Source organism: Antennarius striatus, chromosome 21 (assembly GCF_040054535.1).
Source record: "Antennarius striatus isolate MH-2024 chromosome 21, ASM4005453v1, whole genome shotgun sequence".
Lineage (NCBI taxonomy): Eukaryota > Metazoa > Chordata > Actinopteri > Lophiiformes > Antennariidae > Antennarius > Antennarius striatus.
This window is the reverse complement of record NC_090796.1, coordinates 13,005,888-13,025,673: the sequence shown is the minus strand read 5'-3', so window position 1 is coordinate 13,025,673 and position 19,786 is coordinate 13,005,888.

The following is a 19,786-nucleotide window of genomic DNA, read 5'->3' as shown; positions in this document are numbered from 1 at the left end:
AACAACAATTTTTTTTGTAGCTGCAAATGGGAAGCAATAAAATCCTGAATGTGATTCTGCACTGTGATGCACACACAATATCAATGATTATTTGAACCGGCTTGTCCACTCTCAGAAGTAATATGCTGATCTTTGCATAACAATATTAAAACAGGAGCAACAATAAATCCTATTGTTGTTACAAGTTGTTTTTTGTTGTGGTTGTTTTTTTTTGCTTTTTAGTCATTGTTGTATACAATATCAGCTACATGCAATGGAATGTAGAATACTTTTGACAATTAAAAAGATATTTTTATCTCCTACCATCAGAAAGCTTGTGATAAAAACTATCCTTTCTTTCTTTCTAAGAATACAAACATTCAAATGTAATCTTTCTCAGAACTTAAATGGTACATTGTGAAATTTCTTTTTATAGAATACTGCTCAGGCGGACGGTACGTTGTTTTCCGTGCACTGCATTTCCTGTAAGTCTATGATTGTTCACAATTCAAGACAGGATAGTAATGTAAGGATGGTTTTTAAGTTACCTACAAGCTGACAAGATACATAAATTCTTGTTTTACTTCAAGTAAAAATTATTCCTGTGAGTTCAATTCTCTGGAACATTGACGTATAAAACCGGTTTCAAGAGCATGTTTACCAGTCAAATTAGCTCCAAATTGCATCCCTTAGGCCAGTTTCTCTTGACTTTTCAACATGGAAAATTAGTGGTTATCAGTGTTGAAGAGCTGTCACAATGAATTGTTCTCATTAGTCAACGTCATATTATGAATCATTCCAGGTCATAAATGTAAGCTTGACTCTTTTTGTTTTGTCTCTGGTCCTGGGAATACATTTTGTGTGTTGTGCTCGTCTAGTCTGAGGGTGGGTGTAGGGGGTCGTTGTTTGCTTCCCCCCAGTACTTTTCCGCTCCCGGTCAGCCCACATTCCTGCCCCGAGTCAGCTCCTATACCCCACTGGCTACAAACAGCCCAGCATGTTGAATCAGTGAAAAGTTTGGACATACATTAGGGTGAAACTGGATCATGGCAACTCCAGTGGAAATTTCCTCTCACTGCAGACAGTTGATCGAGGATTTGGCAGAACTGGATTTACCTCCAATAGAGACCTCATTTACATACAAAAACATAGGTGTCATTTTATCCAAACAAAGGGTTGAATCAGCATCTTCTTGCTCCAAACCTCTTTTTCAAAATACAAATATATACTATATTGTATAATTAATCAAACCCACTGATGGTTCATACAGTATATTTAGCCTCTGTAATCATACTAATATTAGCAGCTTGTTTCTTTTCTATGTAAGATAAAACTGATGAAGGCTGTGATTCAGTCATGCAGTGTAAATAATCTAGCATACAAATTAAGACTTAAATTATCATTACAATCATGTTCTACAAGAGCTGCATGGATAAAATGAAAAAAAGTTACAAGACAAAGTAAAGAGAAAGTAAAAGGAAAACTTTGGTACAGACCTGCAGGGGCTTTAATGTAAAAAGTCTGCTTCAAGAAACGTTTTAATGTTGATTAGTTTATGACTGAGGTCATGATGCGTTCAATACCTGTTAGGCACTGGGAACGCTTAAGGCTTCTTCCATAAAGATCTCTGCCCACACAGAAATGCTAAAACAATAGAGAAAAATACAGTGCTTTCTTCTCCATCCTGTTTTTGTTTCAAGGTCAACATCTAATCAGCTTCTATCTTGTCAATACATTAAATCTCAGTTGTTTTAAATAATAATAATAATTAATCTTTATTGTCCACCGGGGTGGAAATTCATCTTTGGCTCACCAGACTTACAGATAAGACATTTAAGACACAATACAGCAGTGAGGATCACACCATAGAAGGATAAGACGACAGCACTAAGAAGAGATAGTCCAACATCAAAAAACCTGCTTTAAAGATCTGTTCTGTCCATTTTCAGTTTAATGTAACAGACCTCAAGATAGAGTTGTTCTCAGTTTCTCTTGTCAGACATCACTGAAGTCAAAAAAATGACTTGATTGCTCCAAACTGATTCCACTTCTTGTAGAGTTGTTTCTGTGCCACTTTCAACTCACCCGTTGATGCTTGTGATGTTACGACTACAGGTTGATGGGATGGGTGAAGTCTACTTTTTACTTATGACAAGATCACAAAAGAACCCTGTCTGGAAAATCACACCACTCAAGTCCTGTTCCCAAAATACAGCCTTTAATTTTGAAGCACTGTACTTGTACTTATACTTATTCAGTATTTTCAATATACAGTATTCCTACTCAGCTACATCTCAAAGTATTTAAATGTATTTAAATGAAGTCCATATCCTGAATTACATCCTAATTTTGCTATTTCACACTAATCATGAACAATATGAGAAACAATGGCAACAACAAAATAATATGTATTGTATATAAGGTGGCATGGTGGTGCAGTGGGTAGCCCTGAGAGGCAAGAAGGTTCCAGGTTCGAATCTTTTCTGTGCAGAGTTTGTTTGTTCTCCCCGTGTCTGCATGGGTTCTCTCCGGATTCCCATCTCCAAAAACATGCAATTTAGGCAAACTGATCAGTCTAAACTGTCCATACATTTATGTAAGTGGTTGTTTGTCTCAGGAGGTGATTCTGTGGTGCCCTGGCGATGCGCTGGGAATGTCCCCTCCCTCTCACCCGTAGTCCACTGGGATAAGCTCCCAAATATATTGCAATATGCCTACACTGATGCTTTTTCCTGATCCTGTCTCGTTCTCTCCCTTCTTAGCCGGGATCAGGAGTCACACCTGTCTCTATTTACAGTCAGCTGGCTATTTAAACCAGCCTAATCCGAGTGCCAGAAAAGTGTTTTTGCTTCCTGTAGGTTAAAAGTTCTCCAGCTGCTCTCCTGCTTCCAGTGCCTGTAGTTAATTGTTGTAAAACTGATTGTATTTTTTTATTAGTCTGTCAGTTTTGAGTTTGTTCCTGGATTTCTGTCGTAACTTTCATGAGTATTCCCCTTCGAGGGGCATTTTTTGTGTTTCTTACTTTACTCCTCGTAGTGATTTTCAGTTCTTATCTTGTAAACCTTGTAATTTGACCCGAAAGGTGACTTTCACTGGTTTATTGTTGTAAGTAAACTAAACCCCATTTTACCCTGCATATGGATTCTAGCTCTCCTTGTACGAATCATGACATATGTAGAAAGAAATCAGATTTAAAATATACAGTTGCTCAGTCAATATGTGAAAATTCAGTGATCAAGGCACCTTTTTAGGGGGAAAACGTTGAAAATAGAAAAACAAGCAAACAATATGTAAATCATTTGTTTTCACTCCCTAACACTTGGTAGTAGTGGTAGTTTGGCCAATTCTGGCCACATGCAGTCACTTTTCTTCTCAGTCTGGAAAACGTAAGGTGTGAAGAGCTTTTCCATGAAGGATGTAGCAATCGGTGGAGCCATGTGGCTTTAAATGCAAGCTGTTATATTGTTTGCATTGTGCTTCAGCTAGAAATACACTTCAGCCTGTTTGTGCACTGCTTTTGTTCATTTACTGAGGAAACCGAGCCATCTCATTTTTAATTCCTAGGAGACATCGAAATAAGATTCCACGCACGATTTTTTTAATGCAATTTGCTCATAAATACGTGTCTTTCTTTTCACAACGCAGGGTACTCAAGCCGCATTATCTCGTTAGAAGAAGAGACTGACGCTCGTATTCCCGCGACATCATCATCATCCTACTCTAGTGGAGCTCCACGGTGCGCGCTGTGACGCTCAGTCCTGGAGCTCCAGGAGGCGTGCTTGTCCGTGCAACGGGAGCTCAGACGAGAACCGGAGCAGAGGCCAGAAGGCTTTTACCGGACACTAGACACACGGTGAAAGAAGCTCCTTCATTGGGGGGTGCTTTGCCCCCGCCTGCCCGCTCTCCAGAACTATGACATCCAAGGATCGATCGACCGGAACGCGTGAGTTACCCCCTTTTTTTTTTTTGTACAACCCGTGCCATGTATTATATGCGGCTGTTACAGTGTGTACTGATGATACAGGACAAACTGTGCGTCTTACAGCCATATTTATCCATCGTATCCTCGTTTTTAATTGTATTCTTTTGTTAAAAAGGGCCAAACGTGAGGATGTAACATTAAAAAAATAAAAATCTCTGGGTTTATTTATTGTGCGCACCAGCTCCAAGTGGCCACTGGCGCGATGCTTTGACAGCATCAGCACCACGGAACCATCCACTGACCGCAGGCAGCCTTCAACTTCAGCTCAGTGCTGATGGAAAGCGGTCAGCAAAAGTAGCCTAGATCTGTCTGTTTTGTGGCCTGCTTTTGTCAGTGTGTGTTTGTATCAGAGAGTTAGAAGAGGTGATCTCTAGGATCCATTCAGAATACCATTGAAAACAGCAGCCTGATGGACTGGTAATAGAAATACTGTATAGGCGACAGCCACACTTTGTTTTTCTTGCAGTACTACATAAAAAAAAACAAAAAACACAGACAGTCCAGTTTTTATTTTTCTGGAAATATATCTGTTTTTCCTGAGCTGTAAAAGTAAGTGGATTTAACCTGAATACAAACTGTATGTTCTACCCCCTGTTAAATTATTTTGATTTGATAGAGATTATCCTTACATTGCAGTAATCTATTATCTACAAACACAAATTCAGTTAAACTCCAACAGTTCATGCTCCTCATTTTGGGTTTATTGTGAATAATTGTTATTTTATGTTACGCAAAGCAGGTACAATATTAATTATGTTCACCATCATAGGTTATCCTGATAGCAGGCTAATAAACAAATCATGCAAATTAGGATGATGCAAAGGTATGAATTTATATATACAGTATTTGGACAACTGGAACATTTTTACAGCATAGGATTGGCAGTTTCATGTTGCGATAAACCTAAATCTGTTGACTATAAGCCTGTTTGTGGTAAGAGACTTAAATCACATCATCTGGAAACATGCTAACGTATTACACTGATATGGAGATATTTTACTGAACATGTGAAGATCTTTTGTGCTTGATCAGGGGATTGCAAAGTCATTAGGATTCATCTTGTGGGAATAATGAACATCCATCACCTATCTACCAAATATTTATCAGGATATTTTAGTCTGAACAAAGGTGGGGGGATGACACGGAGCCCCAGATCTACAGAGCGAACGGTCTAAGCTAAGGGAAGATGATAAGTACTGCAATGTTTAAATAACTCAAGCCTTTTCGCTGTTTTGGAATAAATTTTAGATTATATTGAAGCAACACACACATGGTATGTTTAAGGCTTTCAGCCTGCTAATGCCCCAAAGATGGCCTGTAGGGGTCCTGAGAGTGAACAGCGACGTGGTGCTGAAGTCCAGCTGAGTTCAACTTCACCGTCTCTCACAGTCCCTGAAAAAAAACAACAACAACCCCAAACCACCATTTAGTCTCTCATGCATTTCCATTCAGATCCCTGATGAATGTCTTCGCTTTAACACTCAGACAGACCTGATAATTAGCTCCCTGCTATATAGTCTGTCAACCACTTGTCCTGCTTCAGGGTATACGGGTCAGAAGTTTATTTTAAGACCTCCCTAATTTTTGTTTCCCGTTCATCTGCGGATCATGACCATCCCGACACTTCAGTTGATTAACACCACTGTATTTGAAGTGTTCAGCCCAACCCGCTTGTGAGTTCCCAGAGGATCCTGTCCGAGGTAGGTAATTTAAGAAAGAGAATTTCGACTTCAGCCTAACTGCTAATCACCAATCACATAGCCATTGTGCTGCTGTGCAGCATATCTCATGGGCCTGGGCTTGTTTTTAGTATTTCTGGCCTCATTAATAATGTTTTTCCCTCCACACTTTAAATTGGATCACAGCAATTTCCCGCATGCTTGAAGTTGTTGTATAATGTACTTTGTTATGTGCTGATGAGCGCTGCTGATGCCACTTTTCTGAAACATGATGTGCTCTGAAGTGAGGTTAGAGTACCTCGCTGATTTAATTTTCATGAGGATACGGGCTCTCCGAGTTGGATGTGCTTTGAAAATTATTCGATTTCTACCAGGGACACAATTGCAATCCAGCGTAATATACCTGACATCAGGAGGCTTTTAATGTTTTCTTTTGTTTATTGCGCCATCCCACTTTAGAGGAGAACGCTTCAGTAGGTTGGATTCGGCTTTGTCATCACTGATGATTCATAATCGGAGACACACACACACACATGCACACAATGAATGTCTGTTGTGTTTTTGCAGTTTTCTAAAGATGCATTGTGCCAGCTGACCTTAAAGAAGGTTGTTAAGTCCTGCAATGTGTTGAAATAGGATGCTTCTGCGCATATGTGTGTGTGTTTGGGGTGACACGCAAGGTTGCTGAGACAATCTTCTTGAGAACATTGGCAGTTCGGCTGAAGAGAGAAAGTGTTTTTGTTTGTGGAATGAATTAATTCTCAGAGGCAAACGGGAATTACAGTTGAAGCTGATGCTGTTAGGATGACTTATTCAGTGTTCTGAGTAACGGCACTGAAACATATCCTTACATAAAACCCTCAAAGTACATCATTATATGACCTCATTAATATCAAAATAGTTCAACACAAATACATATACAGGAAGATGCTGTTTGCAATATATCCGTACGGTATTGCTGAATTTAAAAAAAGCAGATTAGTAAGTCTATCTCATCATTTTTGGTGTCACATTTGGAACCCTGCTGATGCCTCAAACTGTCTTTCTGTAAATTGGCCATTAACTTCTGACAAGCATTTAAATCTAAATCTTATTTTCATCTGTCACGATCAGCTTTATTTATTTCTTGAGTGCATTGATGATGACACGATACTCCCGACAGATGAGAGACGGAATCTCTCCAGCAGTGACCCCAATAAATCTATGCTTAATGACAAATTATATCTTTGATCGCTGCCCAAAACATTTCAAACAAACACAGGAGTGGGATGGAGCAAATAAGGTATGCAACTCTGCAAACGCAAGAATCACGAAGCATTTGCACAGCAATTCTGAAAGCTGAATAACCTCGACAAGATGAAAGCAAAACTCTTCAGATGAAGCAAAATTCAACTTTTTGCTTCTTTTTTGGACAGCTGTGGTTTAGCTGAGCATCTAATAGCAGGACGCCCCTGTGCTCTCAAGTTAAATACCTGGATGACGTGTGAGATTGTTTGAATGCATATGAGAACACACATCATTAATTAACATTAGGACTAGACCAATACTGTTGATGTATCAAGAGATTTAATAATCCTTTAAGTTAAGCTGCTGTGCCTCATACACATGTGCACATCGTGTAACTACATTTCACCCACACACAACCCATCAGTTATTAATCCCTTTGTTAATTTTTATGACCTTGCCCGTCCAATCCTTGGATTAACTATCCTGCCTGCAGACATAACTGTGATCCGCGTATTACTAGTGTAGATAGAGCTCCAAAAGTTAGAATTATTTAAAGATATGGTGGTTCATGCCTGTTTTTTCTTCTTCATCATCTGTAACTTGCAGCTAGTGTGTCAGGTGTGAGGTCAAGCCACAAACTAAAAATATAGCTGCTGTTACACAATCAGAAAATAACAGTTTATTTCCCCGACTGGCTGCTTAGTAATGCTGCTCTGTCATTTCACTCCCTCTCCAGTTCATTCTGTCTCAGCGGCTCTCTCGAAGCTCCTATCTGTTAAAATGAAAAATAATTTCTCTATCCACTCTGTGATTTGGATCCGCTCCAAATTCATGGGTTTTTCCTTGGCCAACGCTTCACACCTCCACCAAGTCTCATGAAAATTGGAACAGCAGCTAATCCGTGCTGACAAGTAGACAAACCGACAAACCAGACCAAAACATGACCTCCTCGGTGGAGGTTATTATTTCATTTATCTGCATCCGGATGGAACAGCCACTTTGAGCATCACTCGTTTAACATCACAACAGAGGAGAAGAAGTATTACAGTGACGTGACAGAATCACAAAAGAAGCATCCATTTGGACGGTGCTTTTGGTATGGCTACACAGCATGTGATGCCCACCATCATTCTGCTTGTTAAGATCGTGTCCAAGGGCCCTGGTGGGTTGACAAAACCAAACACACAGACTGAGAGTTTGTCATCCTTAATAAAACTCATGCAGAGTTCATCACAGCCTTGGAGCCTATACGCATGTTTATATGTAGAGAGACAGAGTTAGCTCTTGTTTAGAGAATGCATGAATAAGAAAGTGTGTGTGGATAACCATTTATCTTTTCTGCTCAAGACATTTTTTACAATTAAAATGAATCTCAAGTCGATTTTATAGATGAGGATCCTGTTTAAAAGTTAATATATTTGACAGGAATACTTGTTTATCCCCACTTTAAAAGTTGAATTTTGTCATTGCTGCAACTGTAATGACATTTTAAATTACTTTCACACTGAATATTTTAGATTGCAGTTGCAAACATAAAATCTTCTATTCATGATGATGATGCTGTGGTTTCCAATGCACACCTGAGAGTTGGACTCAGACGTGAGAATGAGGTCGTTTATCTCACCCAGCAGTATCATCATCATACACACACACACACACACACACACACGCACACACAAAGCAGCTTTCCTGCCTAGGAACAGCACTTTGGGTTTTCAGTCTTCCCAGCCCCTCCTTGTGTGTTTTCTCTCTGTGAGTCCACACACTTATGCTATGATGATGTTCAAACACATAAATATGGAGGTTTATATAAGGGATTTTTAGACTGAGTGACTAAATGAAGAGGAAGAGGAGAAGCCCTGTAGGGAGATGGAATATTCACACAGCTTTTATTACAAGGGACAAACAATGATGACAGAGAGAACTAAGAGGGAATTCTTTATGCTCCTTTCTTCGGCCTACGTTGTGGATTGGATTTGTCCATTTAGGCCCAGCTCTTCAATAAGTCAGACGATTGGAATGTAAGCCAGTGTCAGACAGTTTTTCAGACGTCCTAAGTGTGTGATGTCTGCAAAAGTAGAATTTTACTGTCTTCTCTGTGGATGAAGACAATGAGACGATAATGATCATTTCCACAAGATGTCAGCTCATCTCAGATGATGATCAAGTGTTACTCATTTTCGACACAGCAAGCACCAAAATCCAATTAACTAAAATATGTCCTTCACCCCAGCGGCTGGAAAACAGAGATTTCTTTTTCTTTTCGGGTGTGGGGTTGATGAAAGCATTTGATTTTTCGTACATAGTGTCGATCTCCTTTCATTTTAGTCATAAAAAAGAGTAATGTGCAGCCGGTGACAGACGTGCAGCTCCCTGGTGCATAGAGGTAATGTCCATCCAGCACAAGCCAAATTTAACTTATTAGCTTTATGGCACAGCGATGAATCAGAAATAATCTCTTGAACCTGTAGGACATTTCTCTGCCAATGCAAACCTTCAGTAGATAGCAAGCTCATTCCTTCGCCTTCATTTTACACTCTCATTAGATTTTTAATGATACTTACAGTATATTCAGTGTTAATACTGCATTTTCGGCTAAAGTAATTTTTTTATATGAAGCTGAAGATTAAGTAAATATCTTATTTGTACATTTTCTTTATAAGATGCATAAATAACAATTAAAATACACCCAGTCAGGCACTCAAATATGACTGCAAGTTAATGAAACTTAAGAGAACTTGAAGAGCAATGATAAAAATGATCACATCTATTACTAAACTACTAATTACTAATCTATTACTAAACTTTCGGTTTTACCGTTAAATAAATTGCCTTTCCTAATCTGGTGATGCATATCCCTTATCATAAATGGTTAAAACTACAAAAGAAATAACACTAAAGTTGTAATTATTCTGATATCTTCTTTAAGATGGTCATCCAGGATTTATCACACTCAAACCTGATAAAAATCACCTTAAATTAAAGATTTGTTCAGACAGATATACAGCCAGTTCTCACTTAAAAACTGCCAGGATTTCAGCAACAACACTACAAACATGGCGCAGCTGTTCTCCTCTTTACTGTAAAAGCTGTTCACTGTGGAAGAACTGGGTCTTAATGTTGCCTGGGCAAAATGTCTCAACACTGTTCACAGGTGAAAGTGGAAATGGCCACATCGTGGTTGTTTCACCGATGGAACTGGAATCCATCCGTGTGTGACCAGATTCACATATGTAGTCAAGATTTTAAGGGAATTTAACGAACAGCAAGATGGTCATGGGTTACCTTCTAATCAGCTCATTCACAAACCGGTCGTGAGATGCAATTTTCATAGCATGACTACTGTTTTGGCACAGAGACTTAAAATATTTTAATGTATGCTGAGAAAAATGTGTGTGAATTGGAGTAACAGAGGTTTTCAACAGGTTGGGGTCCTTACCTAGGATTGCAACTTGAGGCGCCATCTAACATTTATGCACATCCAAAATTTATGCAAAAATACATTATTCAGGAAACTTTGCTTCATATTCCCTCTATCCTTCTTACAACATATGTTTATACAACTGTGGTTTAATATCTGAGGTATATCTGAGGCTGAGGTATTGACCACCGCTTCTCTTTCCTCTTCGGCTTCCGGAAGAGCCGATTGCCAGCCCACCTTCATGAAGGCTGTCCTTTCTGTTCTGGCTTGAAATGAGTAATTTAGCCAAATTCTTTGAGGGAGAGAAAGCCTCACCTCTTTCCAGACTCTGCGTTGCTGCTCTTAGAGAAGCAGCTCACACCTCCCACTGGCCTATCCCGGCTGTTTCCATTGTTCAAGAGCTACCCCACTGACTGCAGCGACCCACACCGAGTCTTTCCACAACCAGTAATTCTGCGGATTCTGGTGTTGTGAAAGGTGTTTTGTCTTCAGCGAGATGTGGAACCTTGAACACTGTGAATCCACTGGTGAATCCAAGGTGATATAACAGCACTGTGGTCGTGTTTGTTGTCAGAGGACACCTGGTTGCTTAGGAGACTGAAGGAATGTAACTGCAGAGTAATGTGACCACTCACTCTGCCCACTCAAGGCGCTGTGCCGACTGTGGAGGCATGATGTAGAGTAATATGCCCAATCTATCTACGTTTGTAATCGGAGTAGCTAAAAACTGTGACAGAGACTTATAGTAAAAATAGAAAAATCAAACACTGGTGTGTGTGTGTGTGTGTGTGTTTGCATGTGTGTCTGTGTGTTTGTGATATGCCAGATATGTAGGAGATAGTAAGTCCATTTTGGACATGGAGTCTTGGTACTCACTGGGGATTCACACGTTCCTTTTTGTGTCTCAGAAAAAGCAGGTTACCCACTTGGTTGCCTCCCGTTACCGGACTGCCTAAACTCCCCGTGGTGCTCCTAAAAATATCCGCTCACTCTCTGAGAACGCCCCACTAGTGTTTAGTAAGAAAATGTGTCTCCTTGTTGACATTTTAGAAAACGTTTTGGATTCATTCGCTTCTGTCGTTTCGCTGCTTTTATTAAATTAAACATACCTCCCTCCAAAAAAACAACAACAGAACAACAGAATCACGCTTAATGTCATCACTGTAACATCTCCCAGAACAAAGAGTCCTGCCGCTGTCTGGAACCAGCTGTCGAAAAATTGACTCAGAGGATACGAAGAATAATTTCATTTGCGAGATAAGCTGAGTGTCTGCAGGTGTGCCATGGAGCTGTGCACAGATTCCGATAAATATGTAGCTGAAATCCAGCTAGACTGGAATCCAGGAAGAAATTTATTAGCATTCACATACAAACATGCTTGTACACCAACATACGACCGTATGACTCATGACCCGGTGGGCGGGAGAAGGCAGTAATGCAAACATACAACACATGCAAGATGGGCAGATCCCTTCCTTTCATGTGTTTGCATCTGATTGTCAGTCAGCTGGGTTTGGGAAACTGGGAAATAAGAGTGTTATTGTATTTATGAACAGATAAAAATTCAGTCGTTTGGAATAAGAATTGCATCTGCACAAGATTAAGTTTAATTTCCAAACCCATGTTAATGTCAAGAAAACACATTCTTATTATTAAAAGATGGAGGTCAATACAGCCCTGGAAGCCTTGGCGAACAGCATGCTGAGTTCAGACCAATAGATTTTTCTGTCTTATTGAAACAGTCTCACATCCATTTCGAGCTCATTGTATTTCCTGTAGGAAGACCTTGGTAATAATGTGTGGGCTTCTGTCTTCACTAATGAAAGCCAGTAACCACATGAACCGTAACACAATGGATAGAATCAATTAATGTACGTTTCCTGGAGCAAATCAATACGAAGATAATCGATGGCTCAGCGGGATATGTCTCCATACCGTTTTCTCACAGTGCGACTAAATATCTTACGGAACACTTCTTGAACAGCAATGTTTTTTCTTCTGGTATTTTAGATCACACATCCCCAACGTATATTGCTTTCTCTTTAGCAGGTACTATAAGCTATCCCAGGTTAGACACGAGCAAATGTGAGCTCAAGATTAAGCTGAAAGCATGTTTGAGAACGACTTTTCTTCTCCTTGTATTTATTGAGCTGGTTTTGATGTTGCAGTCAAAGACCTTTCAACACCTACTTGTGCCTCTTTTATTTCATGCCAGATGAGAAAAGGTAGATGTGCTGCCTGTGAAGCAAATGATGAGACAAAGAGCTGGAAGCCTTCTTCTCTCTTTGTGGTGTTTCTTGTGTTCACGACTGACCTCTTATAGAAGATGTCTACGTACGCGGTGCAGCATTTGAGTTAAACATCCTGCAGAGTCTTTTGCATTAGTCATCACTGTATATAATTATTATCCATAGCATGCATTTGCTTGTTCATTTAAAAAAGGAGCATCGCCAGGCCTACAAACCTCTTTGGCCTGCTTCACTGTAATCTACTGTAGTTGTGTGTTTCCGACCCCTGAGGTCAGTTAGCTCCAATAAAAATCTCTCTCTGTTATGTTTCCGCTGTTTCTCTCTCTCTCTGCTGGCATTTGATATTAGTAGTGTTCACTCCTGCTGCATGCATACCTTTATTAACCGTGTGTGTGTTTGCTAGAGCATCAGACCATCACAAGTCTTGAAAGTATGTTTAGATTCTGACATCTGCATTTTCTTCAAATTCTACCTAGCCTCTTTGGTTTGCGTCAATGCTAAATGCTAAAATGGATTGAGAGCAAGTGAAATGAAAGCCGTCTGCTGCGTTTTAGAGGTGACATAACCTTTTTAGTGTTTCCACTGGTGAAAATGTACCTGGTCCCTGGTAATGAGCCGAGCGGTACTAAAAGATCTCATCACAGCAGGTAGCAATGGCTTCCACGACCACACATTTCAGCAGAAATGCAGCTACAGTTCCAAGTCTAGCTTTTAGAAGTTTGAAACTTTTCATCAGTCTTTCTAAAAGCATTAATGAAAGGAATCTGGATATGTTGTGATTGTTTTTTTTTATGTTGTCTTCTATCTGTCGGCCAGAGGAAACAGAACCGGGGATTTGCTTTGTTTCTTGACGAAGAGCCAAGACCTAAAGTACGTGGCAGAGTGACAATCTAGCAAGAAGTGAGTGAGAATAGTCCCGCTAGGTGTCTGCAAGGCTTATGAGGGAAAATGGAAACAGGTGGAAGTCGTCTGAGTTGGCCAGACGACTGCAGAGCAGATGACAGGAAGGAGAACAGGTGAGTAATTAGGTGTGGCAGCTGAAGAGGAAAGAAGGGAAAGCAGAAAGTTGTTGGATAGACCTGTGGAGGATGTTGCCGTGGGAGCGGGTAGGCGGTTGGAAGGGAGGAACAAACAGACATACCGAGACGGATCAGAGGCTGTGTTCACATCATCGGGCTGAAGTGGCTCTGGTTTGATTTTCTGTCTGAATGTAACACTAATCAGACATAAAATTTGATTATTTCCACATCAGATATGATTTGTTTTCTGTATTTGTGGCCCCAGATCGGACGCTGAATCGTGGATGTCAGATTTTAATTTGTGTTAATTTTTTTGTGTTCATCCAGCTGCTTCTCTCTTCCTTCCAATCCTCAGTCAAGTTGCTGGAGTACCTTTCCTTTGCCCTTTACTACTTCCACCACCCCCTCACTACCCTTATATCGTGCTAGCTCATGTATATACAGTACATTCACACATAAATACACACATCTCCCTGTTTCCGTGAAGCACGAGTATCATAGGACAGCAAAGGGGGAGGGTGAGGAGGTTTAGTGTGTGTGTGTGTGTGTGTGTGTGTGTGTGTGTGTGTGTGTGTGTGTGTGTGTGTGTGTGTGTGTGTGTGTGTGTGTGTGTGTGTGTGTGTGTGTGTGTGTGTGTGTGAACAGCAGACTGGACTGCCTTGACCATTCCTATATAAGAAGGCGCAGATTAGGATATTCTTCCTACAGAGGCTGGCCTATCTGTCTGTCTATCTATCTTCCACCTGTGTGTGTGTGTGTGTGGGTGCGTGTGTGTGTGTGTGTGTGTGTGTGTGTGTGTGTGTGCGTGCGTGCGTGTGTGTGTGGATAGCAGCCTTCAGTGACTAAGTGGTTGCGTCCTTTGCCAAGGACAGCGACTTTCATTAAAGTAATGTTCTTACACCGAGGCACACGTTCACAAACGGAGGGGCATCGATTGTGCGCAGAGGAAAACCACATGCATGCGCACAACGTGAGCTGGCATGTTTTGTTTTTTTTTCCCACAATGCTGCTGGTGTTTATCACATATTCTTTCTGATCAGTGGCAGCCCTCCCTTTTCCCTCACACATCATCTCGTCTCTGGACTCACCCGACGTGCAGCAGCGGCAGCAGCACACTATTAATTAATCAGCAGACAGAGATTGTTGTGTCAGTGCAGGGAGCCACTTAAACCCAGGGTTGAGTTTAAGTGGCCTCATAGATCCTTTGTTCCGAAAATAAAAGAATTAACCTCACTGTCATGTTTTTTTCATGCTTTCCAGCAATCAGTTCGCATTGAATCGGAATGAGAGGAAATTTTCAAAGTAAAATATATAATGTGTTGTAGTGTACGTGTTCCCTTTTCTTTCACTGCTGGTTTTCAGTTTTCAGATGTGTGGTGTATGTGTGTGTGTGTGTGTGTGTGTGTGTGTGTGTGTGTGTGTGGTTGTGTGTGTGCGTATATGATCAATATGTCTTTTATTCAGTGCATTAGAGGAGAACAGAGACAATGGAGGAGGATGTGATGTTCTGTGAAACACACAAGCCTTCAGATGCAGAGGAAACAGGAGCAGGAGCCAAGTTAGAGTCAGGGACAGTGCAGCCGAATGATTCTAGCTGCTGTCAAGGACTCAGGCTGACAGTAATGCATGAATCTTCCGTGAGGTGAAGGCTCAGAGATGTGTACGTGTGTGTGTATGTATGTGTGTGTGTGTGTGCGTGTGTGTGCATGCCTGCTTGCGGTTGGTCTGACAGATGCTGCTTTCCATGTCAAAGCTGTGAAATCATAGCGCGCTGTACCGTTTTGCATTACAACATCTCCACCACCTGATCCTTCCTCGCAGCGGGTTCTGAAATCAGTTGACAATTGCAGCATCACTTAACAAAAATCACAAGAACTGACCCACTCACTGGGTAATAATTGCAAGTCATTAATAAATAAGTCATCGGCTTCTTTCATAGCAGAAAGCTGCAGATCTGAATTTATGCAACTGGCAAATTGATGTCTTTATTATTTTACAGATTAAATCATTAATTATTTTCCAAAAAAGTCTACTCTTAAACCAGTAAATGTTTAACATTTTTGCTTCATCAAAAATTTAGAAGCAAAACATTTTAATGTATTAAAGTAAAAGTACATTTCATTTCTTAATCAGCAATAACAACAACGCGTCTCTAGCCGTTATAGATTTGTTTATAGATTTGTTTTCCCGAACCCGCTGCCAGCAGCGAGGTTGGAAAAACGCTAGCAGTGACAGATAACCTAACTCTTAAGCTAAGATAACTCTTCTTGATGTTTAGTTTTAGCATTTACGCCAATTGTGTTTACTCCCACTGTCTCTTCCTCAAAGGTTAAACAGGACAAGAGTCAGAGCTCCAGAACAGGTGAGACGGCTGTTAGGGCATTATTCTAGAAATGTAACTTTAAGTCTCAGTTAAGGGGCAATACTAGAATTTATTTGGAGTTGGGGTTTCTTTGTCCACGTGATTGATGTAATCCAATATTTCCTCTGTTTTTGTCTTTGTTTTTGCAGCCAACTCTTCATTACTTTTTAGCTCTTAAATATTCCACTATGTTCACCAGCCAGTTTCTAAATCTGACGTCAAGCAATGAACTAAAAGGCAGAGAAAAAGACTCGAGGAGATGTGAGTTTAAACAGCTGACACCAAATTATAGGCCTGTTTAGCAGGGAAACGCTAAACAGTTTTGTGAGTCACCAAACCTCCTCACCCCGTCAGCATGTACACACGCACTGCACGCACACGACACGTATTAGAGGTTAATCTGGGAGACGAAGGCGAGTTGGTTCCAGGAGGGTGGTCGCTAATTGCATCAGGATGGAAAGCGTCATTTTGATCTTGTACTCTCTCTTTATCTTCTCTGTGACTCCTGGGCTGCAGCCCGGTTCACCGTTTAGCTCGGATTCCAGAGCAACACTACCCAGAATCCTCGGTTGTGGCACGAATAAGCAGATGAATGTGCTCTTTGGGGTGACATTTGCATTTCCGTGTCAGGATAGTTGCCCCCCCTCCCCACCTCCTCCTTTGCCACTTGGAGGATTGTGAAGAACTTTGCTACTGGATACCAACATGAATGAATGACAGACAAGAAGAGAAATAGAAAAAGGGAGAAGATGGGGGTGGAGGGGTCGGGGGAGAGGATACGGGGAGGGGTAGGAATTGACGGTTTTGCCAACGCTCTGGCAGAAAGAGGGATGAGCGAAGCTGCGGTGAAAGAAGTAAGAAAAATATAGCAACACAGCTGATTGTCTCCATCCTACCCCTGCCATCAATCTCCCGGATGGCAGCTGCAAACACGGCGCTCTGCCCGCCTGCCTACGCGGCCGACTCCGACTGATGAATCATGGCACGGTATGGCATGGCAAAGCACGGCCTTTGTTAGAGGTGGTGTTCTTCTCTCGTACTGACAGGCTGTATAAGTGTTCTTCACTGTGCGTGGGTGTGTGTGTATGTGTGTGTGTATTGTGGATGTGGATAGTAGTGGCACGTGGCATTAGGATATTGAGGTGTGTGTGCACACTACAAGTGCGTCTGGTATGATAACACACCACACACACAAACATACACTAACTGTTGTGTATTTGTATTATATTACAGTAAAAATGACTCACTATAATTTCATGAAATAAGATGCTGTTATTTCTTTTTGGGCCCCCATACTTTTAGTGCCATTTAACACTCAAATGTTAAAAGAAGCACTTTAATTACAAATTTTAGATGCCTGTCATCTAAACCTCACACAGGATTCAGTAGCATTAGTCATTGAAAAGAATGACTGATTTAATGACGCACAATTTATGATGTTACACCTTCAAGTTCAAGAATTTGGTGGGTGTTTGTATTTTACCATAAAAAAATGATAAATGATGAAAAATAAACTTCAAATGGTGGCTCATTGGTGAAGCAGTTGATGTCGTCGTCTCCCAGCAAGAAGGATCTGGGCTTGAATCCAGACCTGGAGTGTTTCTGCATGGAGTTCTCTACAGATGATTGTGTTTCCTCCCACTGACCACAAACATGCAATAATTTGCTTTGATTTATTTACTGAAACAGTTACCAAACAATGCTAAATTAAAAAAAATCCACATAGATTTCACTGTGTCTGCCATGAATAAGAAAAAAAAAGAGTTGTTTCAGGAATCAAACATGCATGAACTCAACACTAACTCAACCCTGGGGCCGCTCCGGATTTCTCGTGACTCTTCACTCCAATATTATGTACTCATGTCAGTCTGAAGTGCCAGATGGTTGGGTATTTAATCTTAATCAGGTTTGGAGATAAAGTTACAAAGCTGGTTAACAAAAAAGATATGGCTCAGTAAGGGTTGCTAAACAATAGATTCCAGCAAAAAAAAAAAAAAAACTCTTAAAAGCAGATATTCTTGTTTACATTTAAGTTAACAGTAAAAAAGATGCATTAACATGAACAAAAGTGATCTCTTTTGACCAAATGATTGTCTGTGTCATCCACCCACGTTAATGTACACGTGCACGTGCGCACAGACAATGGAAGTCCACGTGCTGGCGTTCAACTGGGTTCTCAGCGTGTTGCACCATCCACTTCTGGCCTTTTGCAGTGTGAAGGGAGATTTCCGCAGAGGAAACAGGTGCAGCGGCACACAGCTGAGCATTATGGGAAGTGTTTGCCAGATGAGAGCGGTACAGAAAGACGCCGCCGCCGCCGCCACGCTGCTCTCCATTCACAAACATACTGTCTGAGTCAGAGGTGCCAAACGTCCACCCTCCGGGATCACATGGTGGCGTTGAGAAGAGCTGGACTGTTTAACGCTGCCAAACAGAGAGGAGGGAGGGAACAGGAAAGAAGAAGAAAGAGGAAATGTCACTGAAGTGCAAAGACGATGATGTTCAGAGCTGCGTCTGATTTAAAGGAAAGGGGACGTAGCTGCTTCGTATGAGATCCAACATTAACATCACACACTGCAGGGAGTTTCTTCTTTTTCTCGGGTTCTTTTTATCACTGGGAAACCAAGCCTTATCCAAAAGGACATAATTAATTCTGCTCTTACAGACAGATGGGATACAAAAGAGACACAGCAATGCAGAAAAAAATACACAGAGAATAGACTGAATATGAAATAAAAAAAGACTTCACCCTCCATCATGGGAGAAAGCAAAAGCCAGTTCCGACTGTATCCACGTTGACATCTGAACCAGTCAGCTGCACACCACGAGTAACCAACTGACAGTTGCATTTGAGAGATCAATCATTGCTTCAATCCTCAGAGGATCCCCAAAATATGAGTATTTTCATAAAATGTTCAGGGGTTATTTGATTGGGTTTGAATGTTAGCAAAAGGATGAAGCTTATTCTTTTTTTAAAATTCCAAACAGCAGCATCAAGTGTCCGTGTGGTGATCAGATGGGTCTGCTTCGCCTTGGAGTCTTGGGGTGATTGCTCTGTTGATAAGCGGCCGGCGCTCTGACCCTCTGGTGTTGTTACCCAAAGCCCTCCATGTTGCATCTATTCAATTTAGCAGCTCTGGTGGCTGAGAGGAGCTTCCGTGTTGTTGAGAGGCAGTGAGTTTGATTGTGTTGTTCCTTTGTGTGGGTCGTTCATTGTCTGAGAATCGTGTTGGATGTCTGCCTTTATTGGATGTTGGCCCTTTCTCTATATGGTGACAAAGAGGAAGTGGTGCTTTAATTCAGCCGGTGCACCGTGTTGAGAGAAAGGGAGGATGGCGGGGGGCAGGTAGGGAGGAGAGAATGGGAGAGGTCGCCTCTGTGGAGCAATGCATAGTGGGTCGTTGGTTATGTATGACTTCTTGCAGTAATCATTAATGAAGCACGGAGGCGATCGGGAACAAAAGCGTACGCCTCGACTTCCAGGGTACGGCGTGGTCCTATGTGACGCTGCAAATGAGCCCAGAGATCCAGGAGATGGAGTGGAAAGTATAAGTGATTGGAAAAAGGAAGGGAGGGGGGCTCGGATGAAACCGGATGAGGGATATTTCGGTAAAAGGAGCAGAGAGTGAGAGAGGTATAGGAGAAGAGGAGCTTAGTAGGAGCTGTGTGTGAGGGAGATAAATGCCTCATTTCTGTGCTGCCAATGAGAGGAGCATAAACAAAATGGATGATCCTGTTTCCTCGTCTTATTTTATCCGGGCTGAGGCCACATTTGGCCATCGATCACCAGCCTCTGTCTCTCCCGCAGCATGTTAGCTGGTTAATAGCAATTACATCTGTGGACATTAATCTGCATATATATATCCAG